The sequence below is a fragment of the Balaenoptera borealis genome (assembly GCF_965194805.1).
Source record: "Balaenoptera borealis genome assembly, chromosome: 2".
NCBI classification, from domain to species: domain Eukaryota; kingdom Metazoa; phylum Chordata; class Mammalia; order Artiodactyla; family Balaenopteridae; genus Balaenoptera; species Balaenoptera borealis.
The window spans coordinates 69,574,445-69,593,033 of NC_138867.1; the positions used below are offsets into that span (position 1 = coordinate 69,574,445).

Below are 18,589 nucleotides of genomic sequence, written 5' to 3' on the forward strand. Positions count from 1 at the left end.
TGCCAAAGTAAAATGAGGTCTCTATTTCATTTCTTACCATCAGCTAAATCAGGATGTCAAGTCATAAATATATTTATCCTCTGTTGGTAACATTAGAAATTATCCCTTCTCCTGCACCAATAAGATGCATCTCTGCTTATTCCTCATTACATCAAACTCTATTAATATGTATTAAAGTAATAGAGATTTAATATTGAAACAGAACAGTGTGAACCCTGTATGCCAGTCTATAATTCCCTAAACGACACCTAGTCATTATTGGGGATTTACTAAAAGTTATCTTAAAGGCAAAATGGTTTGAAAATTAAAACCTCTGTCAAAAGACATTCTTAAAAATTCTTCTTTTCTAGCTCATGATTCTTAAATTTCAACATGCACTTAAATTATGTATACAAAATCATTTATACTTTGTACTATTTGAAAATGCTTGACTTTGGCCAGTATGCAGACTTTTTAGCCTAACTCTATCTAAAACACAGTCTAGACTTTGTGAACCTGGAAACAAAAATGTAAGAATTTTATAAAATCTCTAAAGCTTTATAATGATTCCTCACTTTTTCAATCCTAGAAATTATGGAATTGGATTATGGAATTGTAAGAGATGGCTAGGAAACTCCAAAATCCACATGGCGGGCCATCTAGAAGTGCAGCTGGAATTCTGTGGCATGAGCTGAAGGAGCACACAGGCAGAATTTCTCTCTTTGAGGGAAGCCTCAGTTCTGCTTTTAAGGTTTTTCAACTGATAGAATCAACTCTCCTCCCCAGATTATCTAATGTAATCTTGTTTATTAAGTAAAATAATTATAGATATTAATCACATCTACAAAATACCTTCACAAAAACATCTAGGTAAGTGTTTTACTGAGGACTATAGTCTAGCCAAGGTGACACATAAACATCCCAACTGTTATTTCCTTCAACAATAGAACAGATTATATTTTTTCTAAGGAGCAAACTAAATGATTTGGATAACTTTTACAGATAGGGTGAAAAACACAGTTTTGTTTTTCCCCAGATTTTTTGTAATGATCATTTATTCTTTGGAGGATCATGTAAGTGTACATACATTTTTATTTTAAGTTTTAATTTGTGTATGGAAAACTTCAAACATATATGATAATGCAGAGAATAATACAATGAAGGTCAATGTACCCAACATCCAGCATCAACAATCATCAACATTTTGCCAACCTAAAATATGCATATATATATATATATATATATATATATATCTTTAATCACTAGGATGCACTTCTGCCTGGATTTGAATCTCGGTCTCTGAAAGGCATAAGGGAACATAGCTAAAGGAGTAGCAGAATTATGTTTTTCATTTCAACCTAGAAGATAAACCTAGTAAGTAAAAACTTGGCCAAAATACCCTGCACTACTGTTTTCTTTCTCCTTTAATTTTTTCCCCTAGTGAATATAGTTGAATTTTATGAAACCATCATTTATTGAATTATGTAACTTTGCTACTGATAATAATATATTAAGGAAATGCTAGAGAAGGATAATAGTGAGTAATAAAAATCATGGATAGATAGTAGGATAAAGATATAGCTTAATATTTTTAGAAAATAATATAATTTAAAAGGATATGGGAATAATCATTTTAACAGTATAACAAAAACAAGGTTAGCATTCGACTTGGGATTGGAAAGTAAGGTGAGAGAAAAGACAAGGAATTTACTTATCTATCCTTTAAAGTTTCCAGGCTACAGCACAGTTGATGAAATGGTGGAATGCCACATTGCTTTCAGTCAGTGCAACATTGCTTTAATGTAAAACTCATGCTCAATTTCCATTTTCCCTCTGAAGGTTTAAATGAGCCGATGGATTCTGAAAAATGCACTGGCAGCAGAATTCTAACAGAGTTATGGTGTTAACAGCAGTCTAGATCTCTCTACTTTGTACCAGAAATAGGTATGTTAGAGTCCATGGGGAGGGGAGGGAAGGCTCCTTAAAATTATTTAGTAACATAAGTGAATGCCACATGATTATTACCCTTGTCTTAGGGAAATATGCATGATAATGTATTCATTATTGATTCTTTCTCTGTAGGACTCCTGCTTTGGCTCATTGCTCATTTTAAATGGCTCAGTAAGTCACAAGAGTCGTCAGTGTTTCCTCACTTAGCTTTACATCATTTGTTTACAACATCTGCTCAACAACAGCCTGCTTTATGGATGAGCTCCTATAGATTGTGACGATTTAATGCATAATGCAGGTGTATATTAAATCTGTTACACATACATCATGAACACAATGGAATTGTTTGGAGACAACTGTGGATAAGTGTGCATTATTTTATTCTGTACCCCAAAGGCTTAGCATGATGCCTGGAACCTGGTATGCACTCTATGAATGCTTGTTGAATAGATGGGTGTGTAAATGAATGAATGAAATTAAAATTTTTTAAAAATCAGCTGACTTTCATATAAAACTCTGCACAGTGGCATACAATGTTGTCTTCTGCCTGAAATTCTAAATAATTCTTTCTTTGCCTATCTAAACCCTCCTCTTCAAGGACTACCTTCATCCTCATATTCTCCATAAGCTTACTTGATCACCTCATCAAATGTTGTTTTATCCCTTGACTAATCAGTTGGCATTTTACAATTACTTAGTTGGAGAAAGAAGATAAACAAATGATGCATTAAATAATCACGTATAAATGGAAAAATAAGATCAATATAATAACAGATATGTACTGTGTTTTCTTAAAAAAGACAATATTAATGTTTGAATTCAGGTTCTGTGCATTAAAAGTAAATAAATCACTACTCACCAGAAGTCCTGCCCTAAGGATACACAGCAGATTCTCATCATGATGCAAATCTGTTTGAGATACATTTTAGTGTTAAAAGACCCCACTTAATTTTTTTTTGTTTTAGAAAGACTCTTATTTCAATTAATTATTTTTCTATATAATAAACATACACTTGAAAGAGGATAAATACTTAGCAGAAGGAAGTTGTCACTTTATCACTCAATATCTTCTAGCACAGTCTGAGGCACTAATAACTTTTTTCATTAGAAAGCTAACATTGGAATAATAGCAGGTTTTGCAAGAACAAAACGAAAGTTATAAGAAAGTCATATCAATGTAAATATTTAAATTTCTTCTTTTAAATAAATTGTAGCAATTATTAGTTCTCTCACTATTCCTCTAACATTATGTACATTTAAGGACTGTCTACTTCTCTGATAAGCCTAAAACACGTCGTCTGAATTAATCCAAGAAATTCTTGGTGGAAGTGTAAACAATGCAGCATTCATCCATTTATCCATTCAATCCACAAATATTTATTGCCACGCTAGTTTTTCTGGGGGGGTGTGGGGCGGAGAGTAGCTTTTCTTTCTTGTCCGCCCCTGCACCGCCTTTGGGCCAGCGCCCTTTTCCTAACCTTACCTGGCCTTTCCTGGGGCAAAAACGGTTGCTCTGCGACTCTAAGTGGGGGAGAGGGTAGTGAGGCCTCTACAAACATCGGGGTTTGCTTGACAGGTGGCACGAGCTAGACCCCACCTTAGGGACAGGTCTGAGACCTGCACCCCTAGCGTCCACGGCACCCTGTGTTTCTCATCCCAGGATTCCCCCGTCAGCCCCGTGGAACTCCCGAAATCGCGCGAGATCAGGTTTCCTCGCGGCAGGCTCGGGCTGCAGCGGTAGCGTCTCGGGCAGGATTTCGCTGTTTTCGGATCTGACCCTGATCCTTAGCTCATCCTAGTCTATCGGCTTACTCCCCTCCATCAGGACCTACTCTTACTCTTCCCCCCGCCCCCGCCACCTCCAACACACACCTGAAGCCCCATAAGCCTAACTTGCGGGCTCCAACTGTGCCCTGTTTGCCTTCCTTGGAAATCCCACACTCCACCTGGGCCACACCCAGGCCAAGCAGAAGGCTTCCTCATGGTGTTTAAAAAAAAAGAGAGTGAGAGAAATAAAAAGGACAGGGTTAAGCCCCAGACAGGGTCCCAGACAGGGCAAGAAATCAGAACGCTGTCGTGTGGTGATAGTGGGCCTTCATGCTGGGGCAAGGCTGGCAGCTCTAGGCCTGGGTCTAAGGCATCATCCTTCACCATTTGAAGGCCAAGGGTGCTCGGTGGATGTTGGCACAGATGCAGAAGTTTCCGATGTTGGTTAGTAGACTTATGTCACTGAGTAATTAATGAAGGTGCATTTGAAGCCCACGGGCTCCAGCAAGTGGCAGATCTTTTCTTCCAGGCAGCAGGTACCCTTAATGTTTCCACTGGTAAATAAGGTAAACCATTCGGAATTATAGGTTGTATAGTAAAATCTTAGAGTGATTTACATGATTGCACTAAACAAAGTTGCAAGTTTAAAAATATTCATTTAATGAGGTGACTTAAAAGAGGAATCACTAGTGAGGCTTTCATGAGATCACAGCTGAGGTGCTGGAGATTTCCGAAGAGATGCTTTAAATTATCATATGAGTTTGAATTGGCTTGTTCACTGAGCAATCACAAATGTATCTGCTTTGTGAAAGCAATGAGATCATAAAAATACAAGGCTTCTAAACTTGTTCCATCTCTAACTCCTCCCTTTAGGGTTCACCGTCATCACCACGGTTTCCGTTTTTTATTTGACTCATGATTCTGACTCACCTTCCTTTTAGCCACTTGTTCTAGCTTTCAGGCAATTGTTTAATTCATATTCTCAACTACATGGATCTGGTCATAGGGATGTGGGAGTGAGATGAAAATGTAGCTTTTCCTGCAATATAGACCCTGTAGTCTTTAGGAGGAAGAAAAGCAACATGAGAAAATGAAAGTCTCCAGGACTAACACACTCTTCTCTTCTTAATTCTGGCATTGTCCATCCTTCGTAACACCCATTGTTATGACTACAGAACCTCTGACATTTTGCTTTGCTTTCCCAAACTTGGTATTGACCAGGGCTAAGGAGGTGGAATGCTAAGATATCCTTCCTAAGGAAGGAAATGGAAGAAGAGGCAGAGGAAAAAAAAAAATCCCAACCTGCTAAAGATAGAGGAAACCTTTCAAAGTTATTTTCAGAAGAGACCTCTGGGATAGTTGGTAGCTAATTACAGTAAACTTATTATACTCTTTAAAAGAGTAGATGGACTGAGGAAGTTGCAAGTAGGCCACTATAATCTGTTTCCATCCTTCAGTTATAGAAGTATGTTTTGAAGGAAGTGCCTAATCTCTACAGAGGAGCAATGCAGTTGAGCCATTGTAAAAGTGTCTATGCTTTTATACAGGTTGGTGATCTGGTTGGGAATCATTGGCTGAATCTACAGGGTAGCTCTCTCAGGCCCACTTGCAGGGCTCAGGGAGTCAAAGATTCAGAGATTAGATCATGCTATGCAAATAGTCTCCAGCTAAATGTTTCCACTGGGCTTGGTGTCAGATTGGGCTTTATGACTTCCTAAAGGATCATGGCCCTATCATAATGAACAATTTAAATAAGGAAACTTGGTTTTCCTTATATACAGAGAAACAATTGACAATTTATTTTTGTTATGATAACTGTGCTCAGCTTCTAGGTGAGTTTTATAAGGACTTCTGAAGCATAGCAAGATAGCCTACAAGTGGGTAATATTGAGAAAAAGTAAATATGCTTTTCCTCTTTTTTGCTGAATGCTTATGTAAGTCAGGTGGAATAAAGTAAGGTTGGGGTGGGGTGTGGAGATTAGTGAAGTCCCTAATACCAGTAGTAAGCCTTTTAGACCATATAGAAAATTTTGCATTCTCCTTATTGACTAAATGACCCAGACTTTGGGGGTAAAACAGAAGTTTGAGAGAGAGAAAGTCTAGATGTTGATTAATAAGAAAGCTGTCTGAAATGGATAACAGATTTCATTTGGAAGTGAGTTTTATCTTTATCTGTTAGAATTAATTGCAGAATGTCTTGCAAGAAATATAAAGAGGTATTAGTTATAGTGAATTTACATCCTATCTCTTAATCAAGGGAATTTAAACAAAAGGAGTAGATAAAATAGGTTGACTTTTTTCTGCTAGATTGCAGATAGAGTTGAGTGAAAGGAAAAGAAACAGGTGAAAGCACAAGCAAAAGAAATACATCGTGTCATATCTAATTAATGTAAGTAACTAATTGAAAATTGAACAAGTGCTAGAATAAATTAAATCCAGCACCTTTTTTGTATATTGGTAAAACACTATAATAAAAATAGCTCTTGGGAGAATTAATAATTAAAAATTTAATGGAATATAGTATTTAAAATATCTCCATTTGGAAAAGTCATTTTTACAGTAATCAGCAAGGATCAAAAGATGTTTATTTCTAATTATTAACACTGTGTTAGTTCTGAGAATAATGATAAAGTTAATTCACATATTAACAGAGACAGAGGTGACTTTTGTAGATAAGAATTTAGGTTGACACCAAAATTCAAAAGATATAAAATTTTAGTATTCAACTTCATGGAATAGGAAGAATCATCATTATGAATTTCTTTCAATAATTTGATTATTTCTCTTAATGGTATGCAAGGTAAAGATACATTATTGTTGTTGTTTTATTAGAAATCATGTTGGATAATACTTAAAAAAATTAAGATTGCCTCTGGACTGCAAATCCTGGAATTGGTCCAATTTTTCAATTTTCACTTAAACTGAAAAACACCCAAACAACATTTCACAGTGCTGACTGTGAGACGTGTGTTCTCTTTCTTTTATCACTTTGAAACAGAAATTATAGAATAGCTGTATTTGGAATAGAAATTATAAAAATCAAACCTAAAAATTATGTTTATATAAATTACAGTTTATGTCAGCATCTTTTAAGCAGTCACAAAAGTGGTCTTTTACAATGATTTTTATTGTTTATTTTTCATAGTGTGATACAGAGTTTTATTTGCTAAATATTTTTCCAAGTTTGCTTCTAGGGAATAACGAAACTTTTGTTTAGAAGTAAGCTAGGAACAGATGTTCGTTCTTCTTTCTTTATTGTAGTTGTGTTGCAGGAGTTTTTTGTAAAGGTGAGATTTGCAGTACCTACAAGCATGAAAATGATTTTACTCTCTTTCTGTGTGTTCTCAGAGAAAATAAGAGGCTCTTTTAATTGTGCCAATAGCAAGAAAACAAGGATAAAAAAGGAAAATAATTAGAAAGGCTGAATCAACAAGAAAATAAAAACAGAAAACAAAAACTAAAGAAAATCAACATGGTTATAATAAAAGTTAGTTTCTTGGAAAAAATCCTTGTTTAATGAAATCTTCATAGGATGTTTAGGATGAATGAGAACTATTTGGTAAGTCTAACTCAACCCATTTGTTTTTCAAATATACAAGCCCAAATTTTAATAACTTCTCTAATTTTAAGAAATTTTTTTATAACATAGTTTGACTTCAAGTGAAATAATATATTTGAAATATATGATTGTTTCTTTCCTTGTCCGTAGGATTTACTAAAATTATTGCCTTAGCTAATTTATTTAACCCAAGTCAATAAAACTTTCTGATTTTCAAAATAGGGATCATGTTATTTATCTCATGGTGTTATGATTAAAATTCAATAATAAGTCAGGAATGGCATCACCAAAATGAAAGAGTAGGCAATTCCAAACATCCATCTCCCCACAGAAACATTGAAAAACAAGGGGGTGGAGTCAAGATGGCAGAGTAGGAGGATGTGGAGTTCACATCTCCTCACAAGCAGGGTATCTACTAGGCACTAGTGGGGGACCTTGGATACCTAAGGGTATGAGAGGAATCCCCACACAACCAGGTAGGACATGGGAGGGAAGGAGTGGAGAAGAAAAGAGGAGGTGGGACAGGACCAGCACCCCTGATGGGGAGCCAGGATAGGGGAGAGGTTCCCACATTCGGGGGGGACCCACAAACGGCACAGGGATTGGTGGGGACAGAAGAGGACCTTTGGGCAATGAGGGGATCAGAGGGGAATGCAGCCAGCATCTCCCCTGCCCCCTAGGACCCCAGTGAGCCTGCTGGGGTCCTGGGCATGAACGCCACCCCCAACCCCGGGGCTCCCTCTGGCCATGCAGGACCCAGGCCTGAGCCCCACTGCCCCCACCAAGGCCTTTTCCGGCCATGTAGGTCCTGGGCCTAAGCAGCACCCCCATGGCCTTTTCCAGCTGAGCAGGTCCTGGGCCTAAGCTCCCCCTCCAAATGCCTCTTCTGGCCTTCTTTATTTTTTTTTATTCTTATCTTTTAATTTTATTTTTTATTTTAATTTTATTTTATTTTTATTTTTTATTTTATTTTATTATTGTTATTTATTTGCTATTGTGTTTCTGTTTTGATCTGTTGTGGCTTCATATTTATTTTTATTGTTTCTAATATATTTTTTATTTTTTAATTTTATTTTATTTTTCATTCTTTGCTATTGTTCTGCTCTTTTTTGCTTGTTGCCTTTTTTTTTTTTCTTTCACCACAGGGCTTGTGGCATCTTGGTTTCCAGGCTGGGGATTGGGCCTGAGCTCCTGTGGTGGGAGTGCCTAGTCCAAACTGCTGCATTAACAGAGAACTTCAAACCCCAGGAAATATTAATTGGTGGGATCTCTCCCGGAGGTCCTCATCATGGCACCAAGACTCAGCTCCACCCAACTGCCTGCAAAGTCCACTGCTGGACGCTTCAGGCAAAACAACCAGCAAGACAGGAACATAGCCCCACCCATCAAAAAAATGAGATGACAAAAAATTATGTTACAGATGAAGGAGCAAGGTAATAACCTACAAGACCAAATAAATGAAGCAGAAATAGGCAATCTACCTGAAAAAGTATTCAGAGTAAGAATAGTAAAGATGATCCAAAATCTCGGAAATAGAATGGAGTCATGGATCAAGAAAATACAAAAAAATGTTTAACAAGGACCTAGAACAACTAAAGAAAAAACAGTGATGAACAACACAATAACTGACATGAGAAATACACTAGAAGGAATCAATAACAGAATAACTGAGTCAGAAGGATGAATAAGTGAGCTGGAAGATAGAATGGGGGAAATAACTGCCAAGGAGTAGAATAAAGAAAAAAGAATAAAAAGAAATGAGGACAGTCTCAGAGACCCTGGGACAACATTAAACACACCACCTTTGAAATATAAGGGTCGCAGAAGAAGAAGAGAAAGAGAAAGGGTCAGAGAAAATATGAGAAGAGATTATAGATGAAAACTTCCCTAACATGGGAAAGGAAATAGCCACCCAAGTCTAGGAAGCATAGAGAGTCCCACACAGGATAAACCCAAGTAGAAACATGCCGAGACACATATTAATCAAACTAACAAAAATTAAATACAAAGAAAAACTATTACAAGCAGCAAGGGAAAAGCAACAAGTAACATACAAGGGAATCCCCATAAGGTTATCAGCTGATTTTTCAGCAGGAACTCTGCAGGCCAGAAGGGAGTGGCAGGATATATTTAAACTGATGAAAGGGAAAAACCTAGAGTATTCTACAACCAAGAGCTCTGCATGGCAAGGCACTCATTCAGATTCAATGGAGAAATGAAAAGCTTTACAGAAAAAGAAAAGCTCAGATAATTAAGCACCACCAAACCAGCTTTACAACAAATGCTAAAGGAACTTCTCTAGGCAAGAAACACAAGAGAAGAAAAAGACACACAAAAAATCCCAAAACAATTAAGAAAATGGTAATAGAACATACATATCAATAATTACCTTGAATATAAATGGATTAAATGCTCCAACCAAAAGCCACAGACTGGATGAATGGATACAAAAATAAGATCCATGTATATGCTGTCTACAAGAGACCCACTTCAGACCTAGGGATACATACAGACTGAAAGTGAGGGGTTGGAAAAGGATACTCCATGCAAATGGAAATCAAAAGAAAGCTGGAGTAGCAATACTCATATCAGATAAAATAGAGTTTAAAATAAAGACTGTTACAAGGTATAAGGAGGGACACTACATAATGATCAAGGGATCAATCCAAGAAGAAGATATAACAATTATAAATATTTATGTGCACAACATAGGGGCACCTCAATAAATAAGGCAAATGCTAACAGCCATAAAAGGGGAACTCAACAGTAACACAATAATACTGGGAGATTTGTACACCCCACATACACCAATGAGCAAATCATCCAGACAGAAAATTAATAAGGAAACACAAGTTTTAAATTACACAATAGACAAGATAGAATTAATTGATGTTTATAGGACATTCCACCTGAAAGCAGCAAAATACATTTTCTTCTCAAGTGCACACGGAACATTCTCCAGGATAGATCACATCCTGGGTCGCAAATCAAGCCTCGGTAAATTTAAGAAAATTGAAATCATATAAAGCATCTTTTCTGACCACAATGCTATGAGATTAGTAATCAATTACAGGGAAAAAACTGTAAACAAACACGTGGAGACTAAACAATATGCTACTAAATAACCAAGAGATTAGTGAGGAAACCAAAGAGTAAATGAAAAAATACATAGAAACAAATGACAATGAAAACACAATGATCCAAAACCTATGGGATGCATCAAAAGCAGTTCTAAGAGGGAAGTTTATAGCAATTCATTCTCACCTCAAGAAAAGAGAAAAGTCTCAAATAAACATTCTAACCTTGGGACTTCCCTGGTGGTCCAGAGGTTAAGAATCTGTCTGCAATGCAGGGGATGCCATTTCAATCCCTGGTAGGGGAACAAAGATCCCACATGCTGTGGGGCAACTAAGCCGACATGCCTCAACTACTGAACCCCTGTGCCAAAACTAGAGAGCCCATGTGCTACAACTAATAAACCTGAATGATCTGGAGCCCGCTTGCCACAACTAGAGAGAAGCCTACGCAGTGCAACGAAGAGCCCACATGCTGAAATGAAAGATCCTGCGTGCTGCAACTGAGACCCGACACAGCCAATAAATAAATAAATAAATAAGTAAATAAATAAAATCTAACTTTACACCTAAAGCAACTAGAGAAAGAATAAAAATAAAACAAAAAAAAAACCAAAATAAGTAGAAGGAAAGAAATCATAAAGATCAGAACAGAAATAAATGAAATAGAAATAAAGAAAACAATAGCAAAGATCAATTAAACTAAAAGTTGGTGCTTTAAGGAGATAAACAAAATTGATATACCTTTAGCCGGACTCATCAAGAAAAATAGAGAGAGGATTCAAATCAATAAAATTAGAAATGAAAATGGAGAAGTTACAATTGACACCACAGATATACAAAGGATCATAAGAGACTACTACAAGCAACTATATGTCAATAAAATGGACAACCTGGAAGAAATGGACAAATTCTTAGAAAGGTACAACCTTCCAAGACTGAACCAGGAAGAAATAGAAAATATGAACAGACCAATCACAAGTACTGAAATTGAAACTGTGATTAAAAATCTTCCAACAAACAAAAGTTCAAGACCAGATGGCTTCACAGGTGAATTCTATCAAACATTTAGAGAAGAGCTAACACCTATCCTTCTCAAACTCTTCCCAAAAACTGCATAGGGAAGAACACTCCCAAACTCATTCTATGAGGCCACCATCACCCTGATACCAAAACCAGACAAAGATATCACAAAAAAAGAAAATTTACAGACCAATATCACTGATGAAAATAGACGCAAAAATCCTCAACAAAATACTAGCAAACAGAATCCAACAACACATTAGAAGGATCATGAACCACGATCAAGTGGGATTTATCCCAGGGATGCAAGGATTATTCAATATACACAACTAAATCAGTGTGATACACCATATTAACAAATTAAAGAATAAAAACCATATGATCATCTTAATAGATGCAGAAAAAGCTTTTAACAAAATTCAACACCCATTTATGATAAAAACTCTCCAGAAATTGGGCATAGAGGGAACCTACCTCAACATAATAAAGGCCATACACAACAAACCCATAGCAAACATCATTCTCAATGGTGAAAAGCTGAAAGCATTTCCCCTAAGATCAGGAAGAAGACAAGGGTGTCCACTCTCACCACTATTATTCAACATAGTCTTGGAAGTCCAACCACAGCAATCAGAGGAGACAAAGAAATAAAAGGAATCCAAATTGGAATCCAAAAATATTCCTTGGAAAAGGAATCATTTGCAGATGACATGATACTACACATAGAAAACCCTAAAAATGCCACAAGAAAACTACTAGAGCTCATCAATGAATCTGGTAAAGTTGCAGGGTACAAAATTAAGGCACAGAAAATCTCTTTCATTCCTATACACTAATGAAAGTTTAATTAAGAGAAATTAAGGAAACAATCCCATTTACCACTGCAGCAATTAGAATAAAACCTACCTAAGTAGGCAAAAGACCTGTATTCAGAAAACACTGATTTAAGAAATCAAGATGACACAAACAGATGGAGAGATATACCATGTTCTTGGACTAGAAGAATCAATAATGTGAAAATGACTATACTACCCAAAGCAATCTCCAGATTCAATGTAATCCCTATCAAACTACCAATGGCATTTTTCACAGAAGTAGATCAAAAAAACTTTACAATTTGTATGGAAATACAAAAGACCCTGAATAGCAAAAGCCACCTTGAGAAAAAAAAAAAAAAATGGAGTTGGAGGAATCAGGCTCCTTGACATCAGACTATACTACAGGCTACAGTAATCAACACAGTATGGTACTGGAACAAAAACAGAAATATAGATCAATGGAACAGGATAGAAAGCCCAGAGATAAACCCACACACGTATGGTCACCTAATCTACGACAAAGGAAGCAAGAATATACAAGAGAGAAAAGAAAGTCTCTTCAACAAGTGGTGCTGGGAAAACTGGACAGCTACATGCAAAAGAATGAAATTAGAGCATTCCCTAATACCATACACAAACATAAACTCAAAATGGATTAAGGACCTTAATGTAAGACTGGACACTATAAAACTTTAGAGGAAAACATAGGAAAAACACTCTCTGACATAAATCACAGCAAGATCTTTTTTGACCCACCTCCTAGAGTAGTGAAAATGAAAACAAAAATTAAAAAATGGGACCTAATGAAACTTAAAAGCTTTTGCACAGCAAAGGAAACCATAAACAAGACGAAAAGACAACCCTCAGAATGGGAGAAAATATTTGCACATAAAGCAACTGACAAGGGATTAATCTCCAAAATATACAAAGAGCTCATACAACTCAATATCAAAACAGCAAAAAACCAATCAAAAAATGGGCAGAAGACCTAAATAGATATTCCTCCAAAGAAGACATACAGGTGGCCAAGAGGCACATGAAAAATGTTCAACATCACTAATTATTAGAAAAATGCAAATCAAAACTACAACGAGTTATCACCTCACACCAGTCAGAATGGCCATCATTAAAAAATCTACAAACAATATATGCTGGAGAAGGTGTGGAGAAAAGGGAACCCTCTTGCACTGCTGGTGGGAATGTAAATTGATACAGCCACTATGGAGAACAGTATGGAGGTTCCTTAAAAAAACTAAAAACAGAACTACCATATGACCCAGCTATCCCACTACAGGGCATATACCCTGAGAAAACCATAATTCAAAAAGACACATGTACCCCAATATTCATTGCAGCACTATTTACAATAAGCAGGTCATGTAGGCAACCTAAATGTCCATCATCAGATGAATGGATAAAGAAGATGTGGTACATACATACAATGGACTATTACTCAGCCATAAAAAGGAACGAAACTGGGTTATTTGTAGAGATGTGGATGGACATAGAGTCTGTCATACAGAGTGAAGTAAGCCAGAAGGAGAAAAACAAATATCATATATTAATGCATATATGTTGAATCCAGAAAAATGGTACAGATGAACCTATATGCAGGGCAGGAATAGAGATGCAGATGTAGAGAACAGATGTGTGGACACAGGGTGGGGGAAGGGGGGGTTAAATTGGGAGATTAGGATTGACATATTTATACTACCATGTGTAAAATAGGTAGCTAGTGGGAACCTCCTGTATAGCACAGGAATCTCAGCTCGGTGCTCTGTGATGACCTAGATGGGTGGGATATGGGGGAATGGGAGGGAGGTCCAAGAGGGAGGAGATATATGTATACAAATAGCTGATTCATTTCGTTGTACAGCAGAAACTAACACAACATTGTAAAGCAATTATATTCCAATTAAATAAAAAGAATAAATAGAAAACATAGCACTAGAATAAAAGGTAGGCTGGAAAGACAAGTTTAACCTGTAGCAATGAGGCCTTGAATACAAAGAATGAGGAGATTGGGTTGACGAGAGGATGAGGCTGCAGACCCAACCAGCACTCAGATGCAGCTGTGAGCAACAATGTGGGAACTTTCCCCAAGAGCAGTTTGGTGAAGCCCTTGTTGGTATCTGGTAAAATCTGGGTGGTTTAACTTTACTAGTAAAAAAGAGCAGCTGAGAGTGTGGTGGTTTTAAAATATGTTGAGAATCTTTTATGACACTCCTCCCTTCTAAAAATGAAATCCCTCCTCCCCTCCGCTCATGTGGGGCCAGACTTAGTGACTTGCTTCTAACAACAAAAGTGTGACAGAAGTGACAGTGTGACTTCTGATACTAGGCCATAAAGGACCCTGCAGTTTCCTCCTTGCTCTCCCTTGGGTCACTCACTCTGGCGACAGCCATGCTGTGAGTACACTAAAGTGGTCCTATGGGGAGGACTACAAGCAAGGAATGAGGTATGTGAGTGCACCATCTTGGAAGTGGCTCCTCCACCCACAGTCAGGCCTTCAGGTGATGCAGCCCCGGCATGAAGGACAATCTTGGCTGCAGCCTCATAAGAGACCTGGGACCGAAACCATCCAGCTAAGCCACTCCTGAGTTCCTGACCCACAGAAAATGTATGAGATAATAAACCTGTATAAGCTGAAAAAAAAAAAAGAAAGAAAGAAAGAAAGGAAGGAAGGAAGGAAGGAAGGAAGGAAGGAAGGAAGAAAGAAGGAAAGAAAGACAAGCAGAAACTGTCAGAACCAACTTTTTCAGTACTCTAAAAAATAGTCAAAGATACAGCAACCAAGCAAACGCTAAAGAAGAAAAAGGCAATATAAAAATGTTAAAACAAACAAACAAACAAAAACTTTGAGGCACTTTTACTTGTCTTTGCCCCACCACTCCCCAGACTCAAAGGTGGTCTTGAAGATAGTGGCTTGTCCCTTCAAAGGAAGCAGAGCAGATCTTATTCACAAAGCATTATGTTACTTTGTTCTAAGTTATCTGATGGCTCTCTGAAGACTTGATGCCAGGTGCTCATTTCTGTTTTACCGAACTCAGAACTTGTTAAAGACAGAAGAGTGATGGGCATTGTTACAAACATTGTAACATTGTAAAGTGAATGAAAAACCTCTAGCTAACAGGAACAAAAGATTACAGTTGGAACATAAAATACACTGCCTAAATATGGTAGGAAAAGCCGGAAAGAGAATTTCTTTGGGAAATTAGGACATTCAAAATTGCCCATGTCCTGGGTGCCCATGTCCTGGGTGCCCATGTCCTGCACCCAGGACAGGGTGCATTAGCTCAGAGAAGACTTGAGAACATTCTAAACTTACACCTCCGCCTGATCTCTAGACTCAGTGCAAGAAGTGTATAGTAACTGAAAGGAAAAATTCATAGAGGGACTCAACAGCAGAACTGAGCAGGTGAAAGAATTAGTGAACTCAAAGACAGCACAATTGAAATTAACTAAAGTTTTATAATGAATATCCTCACCTGTCACATTTCCTTAATAAATATATTTAAATAAAATTTTTAATGTCTTAAAAGAATAAATTAAGGATGACATGAATATTTCAATGTAATTGAGACTAATTAATTGTCTAAACATTTTTAATTTGCCTACTTTGATTGCCTCCATGAAGTTCTGGAGATTCCTCAAACCACTCTCACTTCTCACACCAAATGCAAATCTGGGAGTCCTCAAGACCACAGTCAGATTCAATCATTTGCTGCAAGTACTTGTAGAACTCAGAAAAGCCATTATACTCATGGTTACGGTTGATTACAACAAAATAAGTTAATATCAGAGAGGAAATATGTACATAGGGCACAGTCCTGGGGATACCAAGGCTTGGAGCTTCCAGTTGTCCTCTCCCAGTGGAACTGTGCAGGCAGCACCTGTTTTTACCAGCAGTGATGTGTAACAATATGCATAGAATATTGCTGATCAGGGATGCTCACCTAAGCCTTGGTGTCCACAGTTTTATTGGAACTGGGTCACATAGAAATGTTTCACCCCCTATGTGGCTAAAGTTAGACTCCATTCCCTCCAGATGTTGAGCTGATTCTTTGTGGCCAAAGACCCCCAACCATAAATCATACCATTAGCATAGACTACCTGGCATGGCCAAAGCCTCCAGGTAAACAAGGACTCACTTTCAGGCAGAGCATTATAAGGGCTTAGAGGTTACCTCCCAAGAGCTGAAGCCAAAGCCCAAACCTCTTTTGAGTAAGTTACGCACCCTTTGTGTATTTATGCAGAAGAAACATTGGGTGATACCATTTATTGTTTTCTGCTCTTCTGGTATGTGATTGCTTACAAAAGTATTGCAGATTGAACTATAGAATCCTTTGTGCACCTGACATTAAAGAAGGTTAATATACAATAAATTAATTAGAACATAAAGTATATAAATACAAATATATGTATAATTAAATGTTATATATATCAAAACAAAGTAAACAGCATATAATTAAAATTTTGAACTCTCAAATTGAAAATAATCTAAATTCTCAATAAATAAATATAAATTTGAATATCAGGGGAAGTTTTTCACCTCTATGGACATTTTTTTTCAATAAGTAATAAATGAAAGCTGAAAAAAAAATCTAGTTTCATGCTTGTCTGCCTTCCATAGAATAGGGCCTCTTATAATAGTAGCATTTTGCAGACAGTAGTTCAAGTTAGATTTTACTGGAGAAAGAATGTTAAGAACCTCATTTAACTCGTGTGTATTGGTATATTGGAAAATGAAGAAATGTGGTTACAACTTCACAGTCCATTGCTCAATTTTTCTGGGACTGTGGAATTGGAAAAACAAAACTGACTTCTAGAATATTTCGCAAAAGTAAGGATGATTAAAGCAAACTTGGAATTCTTTTTTTTTTTTCAAAACAGTTTGATAAATCCTAATGCTGTGCTACTTGTTAGAGATTTCAATTGTCACACCTCGTACTACTCTCTTAATATAGGTAAAAACAATATTACCCTTCAATCTTATGGGAATAAGCATAAAAATAAAAGAATGGAAACTATACTCATAAACAAACAAACAAACAAAATACCCTTTGGACTTTATTCCAAATAGAAAAATAATTCAAAATATATTTTGTCAGTCTCTTTTATAACACAATCTAAATAGTCACATGATTTTACTATTTTTTACTTATAAAAATAAACTCACTGGTGAGTACATTAGAAATGTCTATAAGGGGAAATTGATCAAGATGGTAAAGTAAGAGGACATGCAACTCACCTCTCCCCATGAACACATCAAAAATACATCTGCTTGTGGTACAATTCTCACTGAAAACTAAACTGGAAACTAGCAGAAGGATTTCTACACAGCCAAAGCTGTAAGAAAGATACGCACATAATTGGGTAGGAAGGAAAGAAAAGCAATAGGGTCAGGACTTGTGTTACTGGGAAGGGACACAGAGGAAAAGTGAGACTATATGAGGGGACACCCACCCTGGGGAGTGAGCAATGAGAGCCACAGATTGGGCACCACAGTTCTGGGGTCCTATGTTGGGGAGATGAGCCTCCATGGCTGTTTGGAGAAACTCTGGGACTAACAGGAGGGTGGTAGGAAGCCTGGCTTGCCCCTGAGCAAGGTGAAGAGAGGTCTGATCTATGGGCTGCCGGATCTCCCAAGACCTTGCGACAACCCCAGCTGGAGCCAAGCAAACACTCCTGCCCCATTCACTCCACGTCACAGTGTAGCACTGGATCTGGGGTGGACACAGCCTGGGAGAAGATTAGACTGTGGGACACAGAGGCAACCCCGACCAAGGGCAGAGCCTGGATGGGGTGGCAGCAACCATTGCTGGCCTTTACTAAAGCAGCCCACACCTCTGATGGTGGCTGCTCCACCACAGCTCACCCCTCAGTACCCACCAAGAGTCGGCGTGGGCCCCACCTGCCCCACAATGTGGCTCCATAACAGGGTGGAAGTGGTGGGGGCTGGGGGCAGTGATCAGCTGTGAGGGACAAAAGGGACTTGGCACCCGGGGCTGCATCTAAAAGAAGCAAGGAAAACAAATGTGGGTGCCTGCGCAGGCAGCACCTCTGAGACAGCTCAGATATTCGTCTACAGTGGACATGAGCCAAGAGCTCGCATGGGCCTCACTTGCTTCAGCATTCCCCTTCTCTGGGGCAAGGGTCCTGGTGCAGGGAGAGGGGAAAACACACACTTAAAGGGAACAGAGCCAGCTCAGGTCCAACCCTCAAGGCTTCTGCTCTAGCAACTTGGGATCAGACCCACAAGTCTACAGATAAAAAATGTTGGAGAGGATATGGAGAAAAGGGAACACTTGTACCCTGTTGGTGGGAATGTAAACTGGTGCAGCCACTATGGTAAACTGTATGGAGATCCCTCAGCTCGGTGCTTTGTGACCATCTAGAGGGGTGGGATAGGGAGGGTG

General features: G+C 37.9%; 1 long non-coding RNA gene across 1 annotated transcript in view; it reads right to left on the bottom strand.

Annotated features, from left to right (window-relative positions):
* The window catches only part of LOC309622612, a 29,246-nt gene extending 13,839 nt beyond the window's left edge, over window positions 1–15,407 (bottom strand). The window contains exon 1 of the long non-coding RNA XR_014241028.1: window positions 2,789–15,407. This is a non-coding gene — a long non-coding RNA (uncharacterized lncRNA). The remainder of the gene's footprint in view (window positions 1–2,788) is intronic.
* Between the last annotated feature and the right edge of the window lie 3,182 nt (window positions 15,408–18,589).